This window comes from Perognathus longimembris, chromosome 19, assembly GCF_023159225.1.
Source record: "Perognathus longimembris pacificus isolate PPM17 chromosome 19, ASM2315922v1, whole genome shotgun sequence".
Classification (NCBI taxonomy): Eukaryota; Metazoa; Chordata; class Mammalia; order Rodentia; family Heteromyidae; genus Perognathus; species Perognathus longimembris.
Genome location: NC_063179.1, coordinates 7,316,872 through 7,343,148, shown reverse-complemented (window position 1 = coordinate 7,343,148; position 26,277 = coordinate 7,316,872). Strand labels below are relative to the sequence as shown.

General features: G+C 38.8%; 1 protein-coding gene and 1 long non-coding RNA gene across 3 annotated transcripts in view; both read right to left on the bottom strand.

The window, feature by feature from the left end:
* Nucleotides 1-26,277, bottom strand: part of Trio (trio Rho guanine nucleotide exchange factor) — a 272,642-nt gene that overhangs the window by 201,950 nt on the left and 44,415 nt on the right. The window lies entirely within an intron of this gene.
* LOC125367412 lies at nucleotides 1,849-26,209 on the bottom strand. The gene is made up of 3 exons (XR_007214081.1): nucleotides 25,302-26,209; nucleotides 12,925-12,933; nucleotides 1,849-1,887 (listed from the first exon to the last, which is right to left on the bottom strand). It is a non-coding gene; the product is annotated as an uncharacterized LOC125367412 (long non-coding RNA).

Sequence of the window (26,277 nt, the reverse complement as noted above, 5' to 3'; positions counted from 1 at the left end):
ATTCATTGTTTCTCTATGCCTTCTCAAACACACTATTTCTAAACAGAGTAGCTGCTGAAACTTGGGAGGGATGGGGGGATGGAGGGCAGGAAGACAGGACTCGATCTTCTTAGGAACAACGTAAGGAAACCAGTGGAACATTCACTCTCATTCCAGACCAATTCAGCTCTCCACTCTAAGGGAGTAATTTAAACCCAGTCTCTATGTTTCCTCCTCCCATAAACTGAAATGCCTGTGTCAGGGAGCCCAGCTAGGCAGGTCTTCCTATAAGGCTGCCACTGGGTCCAGGATATTGTTCTAGTTATTTAAATACTCTATTCAAAAGGCAAGGCAGGAGTCAGCTCAGAATTATGGTATTACCAAGAAGCCCACTAACAAAATGTATTCTAGCAGCAAACACGCTTGCCCTTTGCAGTCATTTGAAACCTCATCATCTAGCCACGACAACACAGTATTTGTACTCATAGGTCTGCCCAGTTGCTTGACCTCAACAAATGCAAATTAAACTTACATAAAGAAATAAATGAAGCCTGAACCATATGAACACATTGTCCATTGATGATTTCCTCCTCCAAAACCCAGAACGTTCAGCTGTCCTTCAAGCTGAAGTAATGATGCCTGCCTTAACCTTCCCCACTCCCTCATACACTGCCATTTCAGCAGTGTGATAGCTGGTCAGTAAATGGGGAAACCTACCCAGCAGCTGGCTATCATTGGCTTTAAAATTACAATCTTCCTCTTACCCCAAAATTTTAGGGTGGTTCTTGAACAGAAATCACTTAAATCAGAAATAACTGCAGCCTTTCCAGTTCCAAGTCTGCTTCACCAACCTGAAGACACTGCTGCTCAGAGTCTACCCCTCCCTAGGAGCAACAGAGGCCAGCAGCCAGCCAAGATCAGCTCCTAAATCTGATCCTTGCAGGAACTCACTAGGGCTCCCTGCATATAGCACAGTACCTCACTTATAGGGACTTGCCAATCCTTTTCAAGGAGCTCAGTTCAAATGAGAAAGACCAGTGCTTGAGTTCAGTCTAGATGAGAAAGATCACTGCTTTCAACTAGGTTAGGAATCAAACCCCAGAGGTACTATCTGCAAGTTAATAAACTCTTTAGAGCATCAAAGCCATCATCCATTCAGTGAGGCAAAAATATCTTATTATTAGGTTTACTCTGTGGTTTGAAGGTAAGGTTTGCAAAACATTGAGCCCAGTGCCTGGCATACTAATAGTGTCCAACAAATGTCAGCTCTGACGATTACCATCTGTTCAAAAACAAAACCCAATACACTTACTGACAATAAGGGACGATGGATGAGAGGCGCTTAGAAGCCCAATTCCATACAGCATAACACATGTAGTAACAAGAGGCTCACCCTGGGGACTGACTCACAGAACCCGGTTGTGTTCTGGTTCAGGCAGGACTTGGAACCCTCTGTCATCCTCATAGAAAGCACTTGCTTACAAGAACACTATAGGGGCCTTGTGTGGATTTAATCTACACAGTCAACCTATAATTAACCATTCAAGTAATGAATGGTTTGAATCAACTTATTTTAGTTTCCTAATTTACTCAATGTTACTTTGGATTGGTAGTAGAAGTCACTAAAGTGCATTTAACACACTTCTTTTTTTAAAAATTATTTTATTAAGAATCTTGTTCAGTGAACCAGTATTTTTTTTTTTTTTTTTTTTTTTTGGCCAGTCCTGGGCCTTGGACTCAGGGCCTGAGCACTGTCCCTGGCTTCTTCCCGCTCAAGACTAGGACTCTGCCACCTGAGCCACAGTGCCCCTTCTGGCCGTTTTCCATATATGTGGTGCTGGGGAATCGCACCGAGAGCTTCATGTGTAGGAGGCAAGCACTCCTGCCACTAGGCCATATTCCCAGCCCCTTAACACACTTCTTAACAGCAAAGAGTTCAATAGAGGATTTCAGTTACCTCATGCCTAAGGTTTACATTCCGTGCCTAATTAAAAAAGCAAATCCCAAATCTGTGAAAGTTATAGCACAAGTTCTTAATTCTTTCAAACCCTACTTTTGGCCATTTAATTTGGCATATTAATAATTTCTAGCCCTTTGGTTTTCTAACATAAAACGAAGTGGAAGATATATTAAAATTTCCCAAACTCATAAGCTAAAAACAAAGCAAGGCAGAAAGGTAGCAAATAGTCCATCTTTTTACTACTACCTCTATCCAAAAAATCCAACTTGAAAACAACTGAATTCTGTTATTACATATAAGACATAATTAACATTTATCTTAATTCAAATTCTTTTTTATTACATGCTATTATAATCTATTATAATCTAATTCAAACTATTTTCTATAATTGAGATTTATAGTCATGCACTTAAAAAAAATAAAATACAAATCTCCCCAATATTGTCAAAGTAAAAGGACATATGTCCAAATGTTGGCTCAGGCCTTAAAGCCAAGGACAGTAGAGGAAGAGACCATGCATCCTAAGATCAAACCTGAGCCACATCATGCAGGGCTGACAGCAACTCAACCAGGCACAGCCTTGGTGCCAGCATGGCTCAGTGGGCTGAGGTGTAGGAAGTAGGAAAGGGTATCAGTAGTGGTGAGGGGTACTGCTTGTAGCTTGCGTGGGTATATACTTCTACTGTGGGCAGAAGATCTGGGAGATAGGCCAGGCTGAACAATATGGCTAAGGGTTTTGGTGGTTGTGTTAGGAGAGTCTCTTCAGGGAATTAACAGTATATAGGATGAAGAAATAAGCACCAACATGCTGAGGAATGTTCCAGAAGGTGGGAGGGGGTCCTCTAAAGAAACTAAGAGACAGATGGCAGAGATAGAAACAAAGTGATAAACCATAAGAAAATGACAGGTCACAATATTGATGTTTGTGCTCTTAAGACTTGGAGCACAAATCTGTTAGAACTGAAGAGAACTGAAAGCTATAGGGCCTGCCTGAGAAGTCACCAACAGTAAGAGAAGGCATGAAACAGAAAGCCTATCTCTCTCTCTGCACTTTTCCATGTTCCCAGAGTGAATAAAATGTTAAATTGGTTTTATTGGCTTGCTACTTTAAAATATTAATAAGGATTAAGTTCTAGCAACACAAGCATCTACTAGCCATGAATGGTATTAAACCAATCCACTCTCCCAATTCAATGGTTAGTAAATCAAGATTTAAAAAGTTAAGAGAAACAAGGAATCAGAACTTCAAACTCTTGATTCTAAAATTACTGTGCCTTTTATGTTTAAAAGGGCATCCTAATTATATCAAACTAAGTTTCTGTACAGGAAAGGATAGTTATTAAGCTAGAAAGGCAGCCAATAGACTGTGAGATCTCTACCAGCTTATACTTCAACAAGGGCCTAATATCCAAAATATACAAGGAACTCAAGAACTAACTGCCCCCCACAATTAATAAACCAATCAATAAATGTGTAAAGATGAAGTAAGAATGGCCAATAAACACATTTGAATATGTTCAACATCCCTGGACATAAAAGAAATGCAAATCAACACAATATTGAGATTACCCCAGCACCGAGAATTCAAACAAGAACAAATGATGGTGTGGATGTGAGGATAAAAGACTCCTAACATATTGTTGGTGGGAATGCAAACTAGTACAACTATATTGGAAGGCGAAGAGGAGGAGGAGGAGGGGGAGGGGGAGGGGGAGGGGGAGGAGCACTGATCAGATTTTTAAACTTACACAATACATGAATCCATAAAAAAAAACAAGTACTGTACTTATAATCTGACTTATGGAATCGTAACCTCTTTGTACAACTAAATAACAACAGATAAGATAGGTACAGATAGACAGACAGGTGAGACAGACAGATAGATCATTCATACATACATGCATGTGTATGTATGTATGTGTATGTGCATGAAGGCACACATAGGCAGGCCAGTGGATGGACAAACCAACAAACAGAAAGGGACCCTAAACTGAGCACCTATCGCTCATGCTTTTAATCCTCACTATTCAGGAAACTTAAGATCTGGGGATCACGGTTCTAAATCAGCCTAGACAGCAAAGTACATGAGAGTCTTATCTCCAAAAAGGCCAGAAGTGGAGTTGTGGTCAAGGGGTAGAGTATGAGCCTCAAGCAAAAAGTCTCACTCCTGGACCCTGAGTTCAAGCCCAGGACTGGCGCGCACGCGCGCGCACACACACACACACACACACACACGGCACTCTATTGTCTCAAAGGATACAGTGGAATAACATTTCTCACTGCTAATCTGATAAAAGCATTTTTTCCAAGTGAAAGGGAAAATAAAATTTGCAAGGGAATTGACCAAATCAAGGAGTTAAATAATGAGTATTTTTCTCACAATATCATTAAGAGTAGCTTTCCAGAACCATCAAGTAACACTCAATATACACTCTAACCCTAGATAGCTTCAGTCCTGTCCTTCTTGAACTACACATACCAGACTCAAACTGGCACCTAATTTCATTACCTTATCATTTCCTTGAAATGGGAATCTTTGGCAAGTAGAGCTTTAGGAAAGTGGTATCATTGGCCAGTGGTGATGACAACAATCCAACATCTTGTTATCAATTATCCTAGATAGGAAGCATGAAGCCAAAACACCATCTCCTCCCTGTACACTCTTCATCCCATCTTTTCAATGAGCACAGATAGACATGCTCACAATCCATCCAACTCAGGTGCAGAAACTGTAAGAGCATGTCCACTGTAAAAAGCCATAGACTTCCACGTAGAAGTCTCTCCCTGAAGACGAATCACCCATTCATTGCAGTAGAACTGTCACCAGCTCAGTCTGACATCTACTGCCAGTAAGCAATAACAAGCAACAGCTCTTAAGAAAATAAGGTTTCTGTTAGCAGCTGCCTCAAAAATAATATAAGCCTGTCTTAATTCAAACATTAGGAGGGGCAAAGAGAACTGCAGTTACTCCTTTGAATAAGAAACCATGTGGCTACAGAGAAGACTGGACCATTTAAAAACTATACACTGATCCTATCACACACATTCAAAAGGAATGTTCTAGTTGAAATAAGAGACTTCAGTGAAAGAAGGGCTCAGATTTCTGAGACTTACTCATGTAGATAATGTGCCAGCATTTTCAATAGGTGAAGCATGCTTCACAATAACCCGATTTAAATGCTAAGAGACAAATGGATATACCACAGAATGAGTGGAAGTTCACAGTTGCAAATGGTGAAACCACCACGCAGGAACAATATTAGGGAAGCTTAGCACAGTAAATGCTTTCTTCTCATTGACTCAAAAGACTTTTTTTCATGCTCTATGTCAATAAAATTTCAGTATTGGCTGCAGACAGCTTGGATACCACACGCAGCTCTCTTTCAGTAGTAAAGTGTTCAGCTGAAGCTGCCTCCCTTTGGAGCGATCTCTAGACTCTTCCTGCGGCTGTGCCTCCCCCAGCTGCCCTAATGGACCCTTCCCTGCCAGTACCTCCCACAAGCCTCAAGCTTCATTCTCCTTTGCTTCCAGCTTCAGTGAGTGCACTCTCCATACAGAAGTCCACTCCACTCCTCACTACCCCCTCCAGGGACCCACTGCTACCCCTAGGGACCCTTGGCCCCTAAGCTGATAAAAGCATCCGCCTAGATAGTGTGTACAGGGTGCTACCTTTTTGCCATAAGGATTGCAACTGGGACCAATATGGGAGCACAAACACATTAGAACTTATTTTCTCTTAGTAAAAATAATTCCCTACACTACAGGACAGGACCATTTATAGTGCAATCCTCAGTGTCTAGCCACAATCAGTAACAAGTCTGCACATACTAGAATATAAACAACCAATTAAGAAAATCAGCTGTAAGTTGCTTATTTTTTAAAAGACCTATACACCGTTGTAAACACCCTAACACCTCTGGTATCTTTAAAGAAGGCCTCTGGTATTTACATTCATACTCTATGACCTCAGCCTTGTTTATTATGTTTACCTCATTTATGCATACACTGCCATACACTGCCAAACTATTCATCAGGAATCGTGTTTTACTGAATACAATAACCTGAAATGGAAACCACATTTTCCAAGTACATCCTGGGAAGTGGCCAAATGAAATAATGAAAATTAGCACACAAAACCAGGAACATTTTTTTGAAAAATGTTTTACTTTTTTAAGTGTTAGGATACACTTAAATGAATAAAATATCAATATCCAAACTAAAATGTTTTACCCCAAAACACCCAAAATGTTTGCATGATGGTTTAGTGCTCTTAAATAACATACCTGAAGTATAACATGTTAGTGCCTCCCTCATTCTGGAAGCAACTGAGCAGCACAGCCAAGCTGGCTCTGGCTTTAGGCTCTGAGTCACTCCTCCTGAGAGGAGTCCTTCTGCCAGGCATGGCCCTGCATATGGCGCTGTTATGGTACTAGCTAGTTTGTTGGACAGCAAGCAGAAGCTCATATATGAGGCCTTTGCTATTTTCTAGAAATAGCCTCTACTTATGAATCGGGAGGCCCTAAGGCATGTCTATACCAAAAACCTAATCATATTAAAAAAAAATCTCCCAATCGAGAAACAACTGCCAGCATACAAATGCCAATATGGTCTTTTAATGCACCTAACTATTTTCATAGCAGATGTCTAACTTACGTATGTACTAGGATAGCAAACACTGAGAAAGAACTAGTTTGGCTTACATCCTGCTGAATAAATTTTTCTTTTATATTAAAGAATACTTATTTAAGGTACAATATCATATTATTTTTTTCTGTAATTGAAACATTGTTCCAAAAATCATTTCTAATTAACTCCAAAAATTTTCATTAGAGAGACCACTACAGCTAGACGCCAATGGCTCACACCTATAATCCTAGCTTCTTAGGAGGCTGAAATGTAAGGATTGTGGTTCTAAGCCAGCCTGAGTAGACAAATCAGAGAGACTCTTATCTCCAACTGACCATTAAAAAGCTAAAAGTAGAGCTGTGTCTCAAGTGGTAGAACATTAGCTTTGAGCTTAAAAAAATAAAAAAGGGACAGCACCTACATCCTGATTTCAAGCCTCAGAATTAGTTTTAAAAAATAAGACCTACAGCAGCTCTTTTTAATCAAGCGCCACAAATGTAAAAAACGATCAAAGATATTAGAAGCCAAAAACAACTAGAAGGAGAAAAATATTACCATTAGGGAATATAACCTTCAAAAATTTAACTTTTTAAAAAACATTTCATGGGCTGAATAGTGAAAAATAAGGATGACTACACATGCATTTAAGCAGTGGGAACACCCCCTAGCCACACTATAGAAGCATCTGGGAAGAACAGGCAGTGGTGTAAATGCCTTTACTCTTCTCTGGCCCAGCACTTGGCACAACTATGCTCCTCCTGAGCTCTTCACATGGGCCCTGAAAAAAAGACTTCAACCAGGATCTGCTCACTTTCCCAGACTACGGAGAAGGAAAGGGTTCCTCAGGAAACAGTTGGCAACTGCCTAGTCTGTTCTGAATGTTCCTTTTGCTGGAACATACCAGCAAGGTGTTTCAAGGTTCAACTTTCTGAGGAAAGAGTATGTTTATACAGAGAGGGAAAGGACCCTGTTTCAAATTTCTGGTTTACTGACTGACTTTGATCAATCACATAAGAGATGAATAGACCCTAAGTTACCATCTTTTCCTCAAAATACTTACTCGTGAAGAATATGAAAATAAAACCTCAAAACTTCTCATAGATAGAAGCCAGTGACTTCTTTTCTCCTTATGAAGACTTCTTAAATAAAAAATCAAATCAACTCTGTCAAATGGCAACTCCTTTGTACAAGTAAAGAAAATATTAATACCAATAAAGGAAATAAATTAAAGAAAAAAATTGAAGCAACTAAGCCAGGCACTGGTACCTGGCTTAAAATGCCTAAAATTCAAGCTAACCTGAGGATCATGGGAAGCCAGCCAGAGTAGTAAAAGTCTGTGAGACTCTTATCTCCAATTAGCCAGCAAAAAGCTAGAAATGAAGGTGTGGCTCAAGCAGTAGAGTATCAGCCTGAGTGAAAAACTAAACCAAGGGAGAGGCCCAGGCCCTGAATTCAAGCCCCAGTACTATGGTACATATGTCTGTAAACACACACAGAAGCAAATATACATACAGGGACACAAACACACACCTTTAACTTTTTAAAGTACATGTTTTCGTTCTCAGGAGGAGCAGCAGTGGGTCAGTCTGTCTCTTACACAGCTGGCTCCCAGGGCATGGAGTAAGGAAGGAAGCTAATTCAGCAGCAGCTTGTCAGATTCTGACTGAGCTATACCATTACTAAACCTTCTAGGAGCTTCTGCTGATTCCATGATTCCTGCTTGCTTTCTTCAAATCAACATCTTTTAATTCCCTACTATGATAAAAGGCAAATTTATGATCCTAAAACATCACATTATAAATTTGAATGTATATGAGACAGGTTGTATTAAAAAAAAAGTCTGTATTTGTAGTTAGTACAAAAGAAAGGTATTTGGAAAATAGTCTTCTTTGAATAGACTGCTCAAAATGTTTTACGGGTCTGCACCAAAATCAAAGTCAGCAACAAAATAAAGCGTGGATTCCAATTTGGATAAATACAAATATAAATAAGTAAATATTTTTAAAAAGAAAAGGGAATCAAGTGGCACTTGTTTCTTTCAATGTATTACTATATTATTTAGTAGAAATATAAAACAATGGCCAGTACTTAAATTAGTCCATCTATAGAACCAAGAAGTACTCTGAAAATAAAGTTAACTTCATATTTCTACCATATCATATTCCAACATGGCTTTGGCAAAAATATTAATGAAGAAATCCCATTCTCAGTTATACAAAAGAAGAATAGGGAAGAAAATACAAACCAACTAGATTTGCAGAAATCTATCAGATGCTGATATCCAGGGTCACCTAAGACTTAGAGCTTTGTGCCTTCGGTTAACAAAGTAGCTTCTCCATTGTCTGATATAGTGACCCCTCCAGAGGATGTGCACATTCTCCTGTCTGCAAGCCAGACTCACATCTCGCATAAAACCCACTGCTCACAGCTGAAGGCTTTTAGAAACCCAGGTGCTTGGCTTAGATTTCCTCCCAAATATGTTTTTAATGCTAATAGTGCTTAAATTCAACTGTCATTATAAGGGAAAGTGAGAAGGAAGATCACTTGTTGTGTAAAAGGAAGGGGGGGGAAGAGCCTCAGGATAAAAGATTCACTCCATTTTTACAGTTGTATCCAAATATAAATGCCTCAGTACTTCCCAATCTTTAGACCACTAAGAAGAACCCCCCTTTCTCCTCATATATCCTCAATGAGAAGCTCATGATGTCAGAAATGTCCTACTAAACTGCACTTACCAGATAAATGTTTTTTTTTTAATTTGTTTGAATAAACCAATATAAGCACACTACATTCATTAAACAACTTAATTTCTCACTTGGCATCTAAAATGGTATGCCAGAATTCTACACTCTCATAAATTTTATTATTACTTGAAAAGTTTTAAGTTACAGACTCAAGTCAAACTTCTGTAAGACAACGTTATTAACTGGAAGGGAAGAAAAATCACAGACAGTTATAAAGAGAGAAAGACCTAGCAAAGTGCTACATGAAAAACACAGGCTGTGGTACCCATGTGGGATCTGGGTCCTGGCAGCCCCATGGAGCCACACTGGTGTGCCCAGCTTGAATGTCATGAGCTACACAGGACCAAGTGCCAGGTCTGTGGCAGCCACGGCCCTGGCTGTCAATTTCCTGGCGGAGCTATATATAGCCAGAGCATTCAACTAGCCTCCCTGACCTACCCTACCCTTGGCCTTGGTTTTCAGTTCTCCTTTCCAATTACCAATTCCATGGTTTACCTGACTTGCATAGTCAGTTCAACCAAGGTCCTAATGCTAATTACTAGAGAAGTTAAAAAACAATCCAATTAAATTAAAATCAGGTCACTGAAACAGTATTTCATCTTTGGTCTTAATATCAACCTTTTGTGTAGAGCATTATGGTTTCAAAATAAAATAAAAATTACTTTGACAATCATTAGACACTATGCAAGGCACCATTTGAGCTTTTTTGAATCACCCCAGAAGTATTGGGTCAGGAAAGGAAAAACACTGATTCTTACTAAAGTATAAGTAAGTTAAAAATAATCAAATCAGTATAAATCAATGACCAAGTCCCAAAACAAGCTTGTATTCTCAAGATTAATTGTCTGTTTAGAAAGAAAGACTAATGATTTGGCTTCCCAGTCTCCATACAAATTTTGGAGTAGCATAATTTCACACGTTATTGGCAAAACTTCACATAAATATTTGCACACACAGGTAAATACTTTCATGAGAAGGTATCATGATACCTTTCTGTTTACTATAAAGTTATATTATGGATGGAAAACCAAAGTTCCCACAGTTCAATAATGCTCTCTCAAGTAACACAGAGAACACACACATGCACGCACGCATACACCACACACACACACACACACACACACACACACACACACACACACACACACACACACACACACACACACCCCAGGTCTAAATAAGAAACCAAGAGGAAAGAGTCAAGTTTCTGTCAGTAGATAAATGGAAAAAGTAAAACCATAACGCAATGCAATGCATATCCAGAGCACAGTCATTGTTTATTATATATACCAAGCAGCATTAAAAGAATGCTTCAGCAAACAGGAATAAGAACACACTACAGAAGAAAGTTTGTGAAAGGGATGTGGCAGAAATCTTGGCTACAATGCAGAACTCTTCAACTTGGTACTCTCTTCAGTAGTATAGAAAAGATCCATGCTACCTACTTGCATGTGCTAGATTTTTTAACTTAGAAGACCTACAAATAAGATGTGGGATTCCAAAGTTAAGAGCTATTAAGCCCAACTCCAAATCATCTTCTTTAAAGTACAAAAAAAAAACACAAAACACCACCCTAAGCTATTTATTGAAATTCATTTATCAATTTTTACTAATAAAACTGAGTATTTTAGCTTCTTTTTAAATTGCATATGATAAAAAGAAATGGTACAAATGACAAATTTTCATCCAAGAATAAGGGAGAGTGACATAAGAGGATGTATTGCATAGACATGGAAACATTAACTTTTTTTAACTGTAAAGGAAATTAAAAAATACAAAATACCATATAGGTTGATCTGATATCAATGAGTCCAAATGATTTAAGATAGGATGTATTTCATTGCCCACAGTGACTAATGTCTCAAACAAATCAATGAAGTCCTATATCATCAAGATGAAATATAAAAGTTTAATTTGCTCATTAAAAAACAAGTAAGGCAAAACAAAGTAAGAAAGAAATTGATTTCTGGTTTGTATTATAAAAGAATCTCGGGGCTGGGGATATAGCCTAGTGGCAAGAGTGCCTGCCTCGGATACACGAGGCCCTAGGTTCGATTCCCCAGCACCACATATACAGAAAACGGCCAGAAGTGGCGCTGTGGCTCAAGTGGCAGAGTGCTAGCCTTGAGCAAAAAGAAGCCAGGGACAGTGCTCAGGCCCTGAGTCCAAGGCCCAGGACTGGCCAAAAAAAAAAGAATCTCATCCTTTTTTTCTGCTGTGTTCTCCCAAACTTTCTGGTGAGCTGGTGTAGTACATATAGATTTTTAGTAAGATTATTTCCATCTAGAATTTGCAAAAAAAAAAAAAAAAAAACTATGTGAGTCAGATTAACTTGGATTTCTAAGCTGACTTTATTACAGCATGACCTTTCAGATGGTGAAGAATTACTTCTAGCTGACAGTAACAGTGTCTGTGATTTTTGGCTGGGACAAATAAATGTAGAACTGATGCCTCTTATCTCACATCTCTGACCATGCACTAAGAAACTGGTCTGCCAGTGAGGCAAAGAACAACAATGGCCACCAAGTGATTCCCAGCATCCAATATGCTAGGCAACTTGGGTTTCTGCCTATGATTTGAAGAATTAGGAACCTGACCAATTTCTACAATAGGACAGGACCCAAATGGTATTACAGGGCCCCTCTGTGGCTTGTCTGACAGGCCAGCACAGCTTGTTCTTTTTCCTTTTTTGTCCAAGATGGGAATTTAAAACTAGGTATCTGGTGCTCTCACTCACTGATGGGCGCTCCACCACCTGAGGCATGCCTCCAACCAAGCATTACAGCTTTATCAACGGGATGACATGTCTGGTGAGACAGTTTTAAACCAACTCAGTTAAAACACAAAACACAGGGGCTGGGGATATGGCCTAGTGGCAAGAGTGCTTGCCTCGTATACATGAGGCCCTGGGTTCAATTCCCCAGCACCACATATACAGAAAACGGCCAGAAGCGGCGCTGTGGCTCAAGTGGCAGAGTGCTAGCCTTGAGCAAAAAGAAGCCAGGGACAGTGCTCAGGCCCTGAGTCCAAGGCCCAGGACTGGCAAAAGAAAAAAAACAACACAAAACACAGTCATTAGAAAAACATGTTAAACATGTTCTTTTCTTTTCCTGAACATAGGCCTATACCCCTGTCCCTGTGTCAGTCTTGACTAGGGCATCCATCTGGCCCAGCATGGTATGACTTTATGGATGGGAGTTCCTCACAGACTTACATGAATCCCAATATGCCAATTCGGTTTTCATTCAACATTCAAATTGAGGTAGAAGCAGACTTCCTCTAATGCTCACTAAATGCTCACAGGTGTTCACATAATCTTCTCTGACTCTTTGCAATGGTCTTTCCAAGTTTAATTTGAAAACATGTACACTGTATGCTGCAATCTGAGGATCAAGGTTCAAAGCCAGCCTGGGCAGGAAAGTCTATGAAACTCTTATCTCCAACTAACCACCAGGAAACCGGAAGTGGTGCTATGGCTCTAAGTGGTAGACTGCCAGCCTTGAGCAATAAAGTTCAGGGACAGTACCCAAGCCCCACAAGTTTAGGCCCCACACACAACGAACAACAACAACAACAAAAAAATCTCAAATCATTCCATTTATACTTTACAGAAACAAATTTTCCCTCATCATACCTTAAAATTTCTGCATAGTATTTATGGAATTTATACACTGGTGGTAAAGGAACACTTGATATAAATGACTTTGATAACAAGCACAACAAACTGTGCACAATCATGGTTTTAAGAACAATGTTCACAGGCATGCAGAATAAGTTGCTCTTTCCCAGCTATCAGCTAGACTTAACTACCAAAGGAAAAGAAGAATGGAGGAAGAAAGAAAGATAGAGAAAAGGGAGGGGAAGAGGGGACTCTTATTTTCTCCCTCTCTCTTCATTTCATCCAAAGAAACTTCCTAGGAATACAAAACAGACTAGCTTCACTTTCATCTTTGTCAATGTATATAAGAAACACAGAAAACCCACAAATCTCCTGTTGGGAGAATATACCTACTCTGAACTCTCCAAACATCTCTCATCAGTGCTGTCACAGAAGTCAACAAACTTTTTTCAGGTCATAAGCAAGCTATACTAAATGAGTACACTAGGATCCAAGTTTACACGCTGTTGCATACTAGCTGTATACTTTTCTTCATTCAAACAGGGAAAATACATCTTGTACAATTTTTTTTGTTTGTTTGGTTGCTAGAAAATAAATGAAGCAATATGAGCGCTTGCCCAAATTAAACTCAGTGTGAAAAACTAAAGCCAGGAAGTTTAACCCACATTTTTTGGCTATAATCAGGAGCCTGGCCATGGTCAACAGGGTCATTTATTCTGTTCTCAAAATCCTTTAGCGAAGTAAAAGCAAATATAAAATTAAATAGCTTCCCTTTCTTCTTCAATAATGTCAACAATTCCTACTTGTGGTTCATAGTAGCTCTTCCTCAGACACTCCTGCTATTTTTATTGGCTGCCTGGGCTAGCATCTGAACTTTGGACCAGTTTTTTAAAGCACCTTGCATGCCCAAGACACCCAAGGTTGAATGAAAACAACACACACGTCCCAGCATGTGGGGTGTGTGTGTGTGTGTGTGTGTGTGTGTGAAGGAAGAAGAGAATACCATGCCAGGACCTTCTGTACATGGTGCCAACATGACTCATCTGCACAGGCTTTCAGAACTGTGGACACAAGCTCCTGCAAAGAGCAATCCGTTTCCTTCAAAGTCAGAGGACAAAGCCAAACCAAGTGACACAATTAGCACTTTTAAAAATAATTTTTAAAAGGAATGCCATGTCTTACACAAAAATGATATTATAAGCACACAGAAATATAAGTATATTTTAGCAACATTTAAAACAAGTTTGTACTGGAAAGTCCTATATACAGTTAGTAAAATGCTTACTCTACTGTTTCATACTTTCAGACGTATGTGACAAAAATTAATGACAAAATATTTCATTGGTTCATGTTTAAATGCTGAATAAGGATGATCTTTAATTGGTTAATTCACAGCAGGGGCAAGTTAAAGGCCATGATTGTTATGTTAAAATTAGTGATAGATGTCAGATACGGTAGCTCAATTGTATAATGCTAGCTTTTTGATAGTTGAAGATCATGGATCACAGTTCAAGGGTAAAAAATTTTGAGACTCTGGGGTGGAAAGGTAGCTCAATGGTAGAGTGCTTACCTAGTATGCATGAAGCCCTAGCTTCGATTCCTCAGTACCACAAAAGCAGAAAAGGCCAGAAGTGGTGCTACTAGAGTGGTCGAGTGCTAGCCTTGAGCAAAAGAAGCTTAGGGACCAGTGGCCTAGGGCCTGAGTTCAAGCCCCAGGACTGGCAAAGAAAAAGTTTGAGACTCCACTTCAACAAACAGTAGAACACAGAAGTGTGTGTATTTCATTCCACTGATGAAAGGAAGTACAAATAAGAGGAATGAAGTCCAGGTTGGCCTAGGCATAAAGTGAAACTCTATCTCAAGGGCAGCTAATGCACAGCATGACTGGTAGAGTGGCTCAAGTAGTACATTACCTGCTTAGCAAGAATATGACCCCAAGTTTAAACCTTAGTATCAAATCTCATCATTCCTATTAAACATTTTGTAGTACTTCATGTTAACTGATAAACCTTTTACATCACAACAGTAGAAACTCATCTCCCTTCTCTCTCTGTAACCTTCTTCTTTTTTCCCTCTCCCTCTCCTTCTCTCTCTCTTGGAATTCATGTACCTTGGCTGGAACCATAGGAATGTGACCACCAGTTATAGTTTTATGCCTGTAAGTCATTCACCAATAACAGGCCTTCGCTTCTTATCCTGAAAATAGGTGTATAACATACCTCTTCAAATCAGGTGAAACAGCAAAATGGCGTAAAATTTTACAAACTTCAATTTGTCAAGCATTCTGACTGCTGAAATGGACTATGAAGTTTTAGCAAATTTATAGTTGTGCAACTAACATCACAACGCACACATAGGATACTTGGGTTAGAACTTTATAAATTAAATTTAGAAGAGTTGAACTGACCAGAGAATGATTCACAAATTGCCAGCACAGATTAGACAGTTCTATTCTCTAACTGTGAGCAGGCAGCATTTATGAACCAAAAATGGAATGAGCTACAGAAACAGAAATGTTTTAGTAGATGGCAGCTGGGCATTTGCCTTATTTGAACATGGCCTAACCAGTACACCCTGTGAGTGGTTTAAACTTGGCTGCTATGAGTGGCTGAAACTCAAATCTTTGTTCAAAATTTCTGTATTCCAAAATTGGGCTTCCAGTTAATTTAAGGTACTAATGTCGCAGCTCATTATATAAGGACTTAAGTATGAAAGCATCTTCAAACTACATTTAGTTAACATTTGCATTACTCCAAAATGTTCCCTTATACCTTCTTGTAATCAATTCTTCCTTCCACCCCTAGCTCAAGATCTGCTTTTTTATTTCTCTAGCTTTTTTATTTCTCTAGAATCATACCTCCCACAGTATTTTGGTCTGGTCTCTTCCTTTAGCAAAATGTTACAATTAATGAATATTGACCATCTTCTGACACATTAATTTGCCACATATATATATACATATATATATATATCTTCTGTTGAGTGTTTATTTAAATCTTGTGCTCACTTTCTAATTTAGCTATTTGTTTTCTTATTGTGGAGTTGTTGAAGTTTTTCATACAAATAACTTATTTGATATAAAGTGAAATTATTTTTTTCTGGTCTGTGGCTTGCATTTTCATTTTCTTCACAGTGTATTTTGAAAAGCAAAATTTAAAATTTATGTTATCAACAACTGTTCATGGTTTTTGTATCATGTTTAATTAAGTCCTTAAACCTAAGAACATAAAGAGTTTCTCTTTTGCTTTCTTCTATAAATTCTAGGTTTTACATTAATGTTTACTGGTCTATTTCTCTATGTTCTAACACTAAAAGTAAAACTACTGAAAATGACAATGTATAAAATTTGTAAAATAATTATATATGCTTGTACGTAGTTACATGCAAACAAAAATAAGCAGGAAAAGAAGAATCTAAATGGATATACACCAAAACAGCAGGTAGATAGTCTAGGGAGTATTATTTTCTTCTTGTTTAGTAGGACATGGAAATAACAACAAATACAATGGCTTTTAGATGTTCTATCCAAACTACATATCAGCCAGGCAATGAGTATGTACGTAGTAAGGGACAAGTTACACAAAGATGCCATTAAAATGGAATGCCAAATTTTTAGGGGCAGAGAAGCCAACTGTCCAGTTCTGTGAATGCCAAAACAGAAAGGACCATATAAAGGAAGATATGAGGACCTCGTAAGCAGTCAGAGGAAAGACAGTTGAGTTGGACTTCTGAGGCTAGGAAGCATGTGGCGAATCTAACTACTACAAGTTAAGTTCACAGAATGGGAAGTCCTCAAGATCAGATCAAGAGTTTAGGTGACTTAAACAATCTATCTACCTTTTTATAAAGTATTTTTTTGTTCTTTTTTTTTTTTTTTTTTTTGCCAGTCCTGGGCCTTGAACTCAGGGCCTGAGCACTGTCCCTGGCTTCTTTTTGCTCAAGGCTAGCACTCTGCCACTTGAGTCACAGCGCCACTTCTGGCCATTTTCTGTATATGTGGTGCTGGGGAATTGAACCAAGGGCTTCAAGTATAGGAGGCAAGCGCTCTTGCCACTAGGCCATATCCCCAGCCCTAAAGTATTTTTTTAACAAGAGTAGTTTATAAGGAAAAACTGGTATGGTCTATGCTGAGTTTCACCAACACAGTAGACAGTCAAAATTACTAAGGCATTACTAAGTATGACATGTCGTTTTTCACTTAAATTTAGTAACTATGGTTGTTAAGAGTCCTATTTTGTCAGGGACTTTTATGCCTCTATCCAGGGCCAAAGAACTTCCAATACAAGAACATCCTCACTAAGGAAATGCAGTGAAGAGCATATTCATTCATATGTAAGTTTACTTCAAGCACTGAGAGGCTACTTTAACTAATTAAGTGTTTCTGAATTAAACAAAGTTGCTTCATTATGTGGATGAAATTATAATTGCTACTTCTCTTGATCATGTGTTCTATTTTTCAAAGAATTATTAATTCACAAAAGAAACAGCCAAGGAGGCCTCTGAAGAGATACTACCAATGTCCCCCCACCCCAGGACCCTGGCCCCAACTCAGTCAGGAGCCACACTTCCTGCAGCTGCAGTTGACACAAGGAGGTTCTTTGGGGGTTTCTGGCAGTAGCTGATAACTTGGGACAATAAAATCCTGCACCTCATTACTGCCTAGGCACTTCCCTTTGCACACAAATACTGGCATGTCTCTGTTGCAGTAATGATGAAATAGAGAGGGAAAATATCAGAAGTAAAAAAGTGAATGAGGTGCATGTTCCCCTGGACTTTTATCCAGCATGATAAATACCCCCAAACAAGTATTTCCAAAATACATACAATGTGTATGTGACAGCAAAGCACTGAATCATCAGAAGAAACCTACAAGAGAGTACTATTCCTATGTATACTTTGCAGCAAGAAACAGAGTGAAGCACATTGTTGACCTTAATTCTCTGTGTTATACTGTATCCATTATCTTACTTTTGTGCCTGAAAATCTGAATAGCATTTTCATAGAAGACTGACTGAGCTCAAGACTTGACAGAATAGTACAACAGTCTTGTTCTGGGCAACCTTTCTCCCAAATCCTTCACCTGAAACAATTACTGTACCATTCATTTCTATAAACCTCTATGTAATCACAAAATTTTCAGTGTACTTCACTGCACACATTTCCATACCACATGCAACCCTACAAAGTCCATCCATTCACAGGAACCTGCTTATCACTAATCTGCGAAACCACACAGATCAAGACAACTTGCAGAGGGTTACACTCCTCCTGCCCTAGTTATGCCCACCCAACTAGAAGTGCCTCCTGCTTTATGTGTACCACAAAAGCTAGTAACAGAAAGCTTGATTCTTCCTGGCCTTCTATACTTTCCCTAATTACCTCTTCAGTGAAAAGATAGGATGATGCATTCAAAAATCAAGGTTTACCAGTGATAAATGTGGTAGCAGCACTTGTTTGGCTTTAAACAAGACATACATTTCCAAACAGGCATCTCCCAAGAAATAAAAGGCCTGTGTAGCTTTTAAGAGACACTATTAAGGGCTGGAAATTTGGCTTAGTGGTAGAGTGCTTGCCTAGCAAGCATGAAGCCCTGGGTTCAATTCCTCAGTACCACATAAATAGAAAAGGCCAGAAGTGATTCTGTGGCTCAAGTTATAGAGTGCTAAAAGAAGCATAAGGACAGTGCCCAGGCCCTGAGTTCAAGATCCAGGACTGGCAGGGGAAAAAAATACAGTAGAGAGAGAGAGAGAGAGAGAGAGAGAGAGAGAGAGAGAGAGAGAGAGAGAGAGAGAGAGAGACACTACTGACAAGTTTGAGAACTTTTTACCAAGGTCTAAAAACATTAGACATGTACCAACATCTTTTTAAAAAGAGAGTATAATTCTTGCTACATATTGTCTTTATGTTTCAGACATTTTCTGAAGTAAAATATAATAATATCAAAACAGGAAAACCACATGTTTAGTACAATATCAGTAAGAGCTCATGTCCCCTTGAATTTTGCATATCATTTCTACTTGTAGTTCTCCAATAAGTCAACAGTCTCAATTTCTCTTCCACCCCCACCTTTTTAGCTCACTGAGAAAAGGACTAGGCTCAGGACCACTGCCGTACTAGCCTAAACAGGTGATTGCCCAGAAGAATACCAATTTCCCTAATAATTCTCTTTTCCAATTGGCAACTTTCCTATCTGGGCTTACTTCCTTTAGGTCCTAATTACCATCTAGTGTATAATCCAAATGATCTTTCCCTATCATTTCACCTCTGTTTTTAACCATTCCTCTAAAAAAATAGTATGTTATTCTCTATATGCAATATGTAAAACTATCTGCACTGTAATGATGTTAACAATGAAAATAAATTGATTGTGTTATCTACATTTTAAAGGAATTTTAAAAGTACCCCACAGGGCCAACAATTGATCTGCAGGTACTAATTTAATTCTTACTAATTCCTAGGAAAACAACTTAAATGGGTTGTAGATAGACATAGATACACATGCGTAGATGCACACGCACGCGCGTACACACATCAAATTGGCTTATCTGATAAATAACCTATTCATGCAATTAGCTGAGGTTGGAGGTCAACATACTTGCAAGGATTGTATCCCATGTCCTTCCCACTAACGATTCTAAGAATAGAGTCTCGGGGGACAGGTCACTGCAGAGGCTATGGTACTCACCCTGCTGCTGTCCCCTGTGGAGTATATGTGGGATTAATTCATGAATTATACATGTAAGAATCTCAGGGGAAAGGTATTGTTCCTTAGTGCATGAAGGAGATCCTAGAAGCACTATGGGGATACAAACTGAATAAATGACTATGCACACAATGTTATCTGCCTTTCTTTTCAAACCACGAGTTTCCAGTGAAAGTATGTGTGTTTAAATCTGTCCTGAGATATTTCTGAGTAAGTCAGGCCAGCCATTCACTTTTTTCTGAGCACTTCTTTTTTACATACAGCTTAGTTTCTCTAAAACGGAACCAGGTATCTGCAAAGCATAAAATCACTGCTTGCCCAAGGCAGGCTCACTTCAACTTGAAGGGGTTATGGTAATGTTTATACTGAAATTTCAGGTAAATGCAAACCCCAACAACAACAACAAAAAAAGTCAGGGCCTGGGCAAAGTGTGATGGTGCATGCCTGATATCCCAGTGCCAGGGGCTGCAGGGCAGGAGGATCATTTCAGTTCATGGAAACTGCCTAGGAACATAACAAGACAGACATCTCACTTCAGAACAAAACAATACATAAAAAGAGCATGTCTCTGTAGGGACAGGTAGACCACGAGCATACCTGTTCCACAGAGCCAATTCCAATCTGTGACTTCACTCTGGACTAACTCAGGCTGCTTATGTGAACAGATTTATCTTAGTCACACGTATTTTGTAAATGATCTCTTATGACCATTTAACAAAAAGGTACATAAAGTATTTTCTACACATTTGTAAGTGGTTGATTGTTGGGGTTTTTTGTGTGTGTGTGTGTTTTTTTTGTTTTTTTTAAGGATTTACATGTTTATTATAAGCTCCAGAGATACAACAACTACTCGGAAAAATTTCATGCCCTGAAAACCAGGGTAAACTTGTAATACTCATAGTTTTAAATGTCACTCTCTGTATATGTGTCCTTCCTTCCTTCCTCCCTCCCTCCCTCCCTCCCTTCCTTCTGTCCATTATTTCTCTCTTTTTCTTTTTTTTTTTTTTGGCCAACAAATTTCTTTTTTTTTTTTCCAAATTTTTATTATCAAACTGATGTACAGAGAGGTTACAGTTTCATACGTTAGGCATTGGATACATTTCTTGTACTGTTTGTTACCTTGTCCCTCATGCCCCCCTCCCTCCCCCCCTTTCCCTCCCCCTTCTCTCTTTTTCTTTATTTCCTTCTTTCTTTCTTCCTTCCTTTCCTTTCTTTCTTTCTTCCTTCCTTTTTTTAATTTATTATCCTCCCTCATTCCCCCCTCCCCTCCTCCCTTTCCCTCTCCCCCCATGAGTTGTTCAGTTGGTTTACACCGAACAGTTTCGCAAGTATTGCTGTTGTAGTCGTTTGCCTTTTTATCCTGTGTCTCTCGATTTTGGTATTCCCTTTCACTTTCGTAGTTCTAATACCAGTATATACAGTTTCCAATGTACTCACATAAAAATACAGTGATAGTGCAGGTACACCACAGGAAGGGGATACAAGAGAATCATCAACAATAGAAGCTACGGTTTCACGTGGCATGTTGAAAGTAATTACAACAGTGATATATCACTCATTTCCCTAACATGGAGTTCATTTCACTTAGCATTATCTTATGCACTCATAGGGGCATAGCTATTAGGCTCTTGTGATCCTCTGCTGTGACTAGCCTAAATCTGTGCTAATTATCCCCTATGAGGGAGACCACAGAGTCCATGTTTCTTTGGGTCTGGCTCACTTCCAGAACAGGCCTGAAGACCAATGGAACAGAATTGAAGACCCAGAAATGAATCCACAGAACTACTCCTACTTAATCTTTGATAAAGGAGCTAAAAAAAAAAAAAAAATAGGATGGAAGAAAGATAGCCTCTTTAACAAATGGTGCTGGCAAAACTGGTTCAACACCTGCAACAAACTAAAACTAGATCCTTATATATCACCCTGCACCAAAATCAATTCCATATGGATCAAAGACCTCAAAATTAAAACAGATACCCAGATACTAAAAGAAGGAGTAGGAGAAACACTTGGGCTCCTTGGCACAGGACAGAACTTCCTTAACAAAGACCCAGAAATGCTACAAATCAAAGAAAGGATGGACAAATGGAACTGCATCAAATTGCAGAGCTTCTGCACAGCAAAGGACATAGCTCGCAAGATAAACAGAAAGCCCACAGACTGGGAAAAGATCTTTACCGGCCATACAACAGACAAAGGCCTCATATCTAAAATATATGCAGAACTAAAAAACTTAAATTCCTCCAAAACAAAACGGCAAAGAACCAACAGCCCCCTCATCAAGTGGGCTAAAGACTTAAAAAGAGACTTCTCTGATGAGGAAATGAGAATGGCCAAGAGACATATGAAAAAGTGTTCTACATCACTGGCCACAAAAGAAATGCAAATCAAAACAACACTGAGATTCCATCTCACCCCAGTAAGAATGTCCTATATCAAGAAAACTAACAATAACAAATGTTGGAGGGGATGTGGCCAAAAGGGAACCCTACTTCATTGTTGGTGGGAATGTAAACTGGTTCAGCCACTCTGGCAAGCAGTATGGAGATTCCTCAGAAGGCTAAACATAGAGCTCCCCTATGACCCAGGAGCCCCACTTTTGGGGTCTACCCAAAAGACCACAAACAAGAACATACTAAAGTCACCAGCACAACAATGTTCATCGCAGCACAATTTGTCATAGCTAAAATATGGAACCAACCCAGATGCCCTTCAGTAGATGAATGGATCAGGAAAATGTGGTACATATACACAATGGAATTTTATGCCTCTATCAGAAAGAATGACATTGCCCCATTGGTAAGGAAATGGAAGGACTTGGAAAAAATTATACTAAGTGAAGTGAGCCAGACCCAAAGAAACATGGTTGATGTTTCTAAATGGTATTTTTCTTTATCAGAGTGTTTGAATTTGATATACATGTCAATGTGTAAGCATCCTACCCAGTGCGAATTTGCCTCTAGCCAAAATGGTCTATCCAGTTCCTGTTCTTACCTGTCATTTAAGGGGTGGGAAGGAAGGTTACATCTTAACAAATGCCAATGGTAATTAAGGAAGCAATCCCTCTGAAATAAAATCTATCCCACCTCTTTTCAAAATTAGTAGTCTATCTTACAACAAACCTGAAACTCTGCTATCTATGCAGATCAATTCTGCTACATAAACTAGCTACTGTTGGCTAAAACAGGCTAGGTATGAATGGTCTTCTGAGTAGCTTCAGAATAGCAGCTCCCAGCTTACTGCAGTAATTCAGGACTCCTGCTCTTGGTTTAGCTTTCTTCACTCAAGACAGGTGGTCTACCACTTGAGCCACACTCCCATTTTTGGCTTTTTCCTGGTTAACTGGAAATAATAGTCTCAAGGCCTTTTCTGCTGGCTTTGAAAAATAATCTTTAAGACTCAATCTGCTGAGTGGCTAGAATTATAGGCAAGAGTCACCAGTGCTCAGCTGTTATGGCTTCAAATTGGAGGAGACAGTGCAAAATACATTCCTAAGTGCATGAAAATTCATACATGATGTACTAGTGCTTAATCCAGTACCTTATTCACCTGTACAACCTAAGATGCACATATCCAGCCAGGTGCCAGTGGCTCACACCTGAAACCTTAGCTACTCAGGAGGCTGAGATATGAGTATCACAGTTCAAAGCCAGCCTAGACAGGAAAGCCCATGAAACTTTTATCTATAATTAACTACCAGGAAAGCCAAAAGTGGAGCTGTGGCTCAAGTGGTAGAACACTAGCCTTGAATACAAAAGCTCAAGAACAGTGCCCAAACCTTGAGTTCAAGCCCCAGGACCAACACACACACACACACACACACACACACACACACACACACACACACATGCACATTACCAAACATATTCTCTCGCCACACTTCATGACTAAGGGCAACTGCTATTTTTGTGTTTTCAGGATTAACTTTTCTCCCACTTTCCCAATCTAATTCTACATAATACTAAACTTTTCTCATAAACATCCCATTTTCAGTTAGGCTAGTGTCTATTGGCGATATGGGGTCTGAACTCAGGGCCTCATGCTTGCTAGGCCATTTACCATAATTATAGCCAAACCTTCAACTTTTTGCTGTTTTGTTTTTGCCAGTCATGGGGCTTGAACTCTGGGCCTGGGAACTGTCTCTAATTTTTAGCTCAAGGCTACTGCTCTACCACTTGAGCCACAGCGCCACTTCCAGTTTTCTGGCAGTTCATTGGAGGTAAGAGTCTCACAGACTTTCCTGCCCAGGCTTTGAACTCTGATTCTCAGATCTCAGCTTCCTAAGTAGCTAAGATTACAGATGTGAGCCACCAGCACTCGGCTTTGCTGTTTATTTTTGGAGACGGAATATAGCAAACTTTTCTGCCCGTGTTAGTCTCAAACTAAAATCATTTCTCTCTAATTCAGTCTGCTGAATAACCAGCACCTGGCGAGGCTATTAATTTTATTATAAAGTAGCATTAAAGGTATTGGGTGCTTCATCCAACTATGGGCGCATTAGTGCCATAATTCTACATGTACTCACGAGTAGTTAAGTGCACAACGTGGCAGTTAATGCACCAGTACTCATTAGAGCTTAATGTAGACTAATTTCCCAATATAACTCTAATACACAAAAATAACAAATACTAAAAATAAAACAAAATATAATTTAATGTGACTCCATTAAAGTGGCAACTTGAATAATTTTTCAAGGGAAAAATTATAGCCAAACTGGTTACATCTATAGTAAAAACACAAGACCAACATGAAAGAATTACTCATGGAAAAAATTTCACTACAACGAGCTAAATCTCTAGGGCTAAATTTATAGTGCACAAAAATATGTAGGCTTATAAAAATAATCATTTCATAGAACTGTGGCTTAACACACCACCAGATTCTCTCTACCCCAAAGTTCATGGACTAAAAAGCAATAACTACATCAAGACACAGAATTGGGTTCTAGGGGGAAAAAGTCTGGAAGTTTGTGAAGACAAATCAGAAAAGTGGTGAGGAAATATAGCAAGAAAGCCAAAAAGCCTCTGTAAGAAAATTAAACAGAAACAAATTAAGATCGGCAAGTTTGTCTCTCTCCTTTACAATCCTTATTTGTAAGTTTACCAGTAATGATTCAAGAGGACAATGCCCAAAGTTCAAGCCCCAATACTGACAATCAACCAATCAATAAATGTTCAGGTATCTTTTAGTTCTTTTCTTTATACACTGAAAAATTTCAAGTCCACATTGTGTGCCTCCTAACTCTACCTCAAAACAAGACAAAGCAAAAGAAAAAATAATTAAGAAGAAAAACAGCATATTGGCTAAAACTGGAACAAAGTGAACTAAAACATTAATTTCTTGAACTTTAGCTATTATACTAGTTACTGTTTAAAACATAAATTGCTTTTTAGCCACTTACAGTACAATAAAGTTACATGAGAGACTTGCCACACTTGCCACATTTTAAAAGGTAAATTTTACAAGTTTTTTTTTTTTGGGGGGGGGGGTGTTTGTTTTTGCCATTCCTGGGGCTTGAACTCAGGGCCTGAGTACTGGCTCTGGCTTCTTTTTGCTCAAGGCTAGTTAGTGCTGTACCACTTGAACCACAGCACCATTTCTCTCTTTTTCTATATATGTGGTGCTAAGGAATCGAACCCAGGGCTTTATGTGAGGCAAGCACTCTTTCACAAGCTTTATTTGGATGTTATTAGGTCAGGATTTTCAGAGTTGATGAAAGAGAAAAATGTGAAAAATTTTGATCAAATTACTACATACTCAGGAAAAACTGATCACCCTGAATGGATCTGTCTAATGAAGTAAGGAGACTGGGTCCCTAGATAATTGGCCCTTGGTTTCCTCCTGAGATGGTTTGCTTTTATTTTTAGGTTTAAGTGTCCTCATCTAGTTTGCTATGCTTGTGTATAACACTCTTGTTAGGTTTAGTTCCAAACATCTTATGTGGTTTTGGCTTATATAAGCTTTGCGCTGGCTGCTGGTCTTTGAGACCACAGTGCACCAGCAGTCCTCCCACTCTCCAATACAGACTCATAATTTGGCCTCTTCAGTGGTAGCTTCTCTGTTTCTCAAGAGTGAACTTTCTTACAACACTACAACATAGAAAATAAAACTAGATTTTTCAAGAAAAGAGAAACATGATGAAAATAAGGAAAGATCATTCAAAAATAAAACATTTTTGTAATGTTAGATTTGTAAAAAGCCATGGAAAATATGCTAGTAGGTATGATTTCATAAGCTATACAAAAAATTATGATATGATCTTGTCTACTATTTGTTCAACTAACAAGTTACAACTCAGTGATTCAAAGCACAGATCAAAAGTAGATTCAAACTACTCCATCTCCTAACTGTATCCAAGTTCTCCTTACCTATTTCCTCATTTATAAAATGGGGATGATATCATAGTTACTGGGTATGAAATGTTAGGTAAGAAATTAGGCATTGAAAACAGGCTAGTTGGCACTCAAGGATAGTTAACTAGCATCATGATTATTTTAAAATCACAGGAAATCACACAATACTTACTCCAGAACTCAGATAAGCGCACAATGTATCTTTGTACAAAAATGTGAAATTTTTCAAAAATATCAAAATTCCTTAGAAGATGGCATCAACCAGAATGCGTCCTTGGAGTGCCAAGAATATA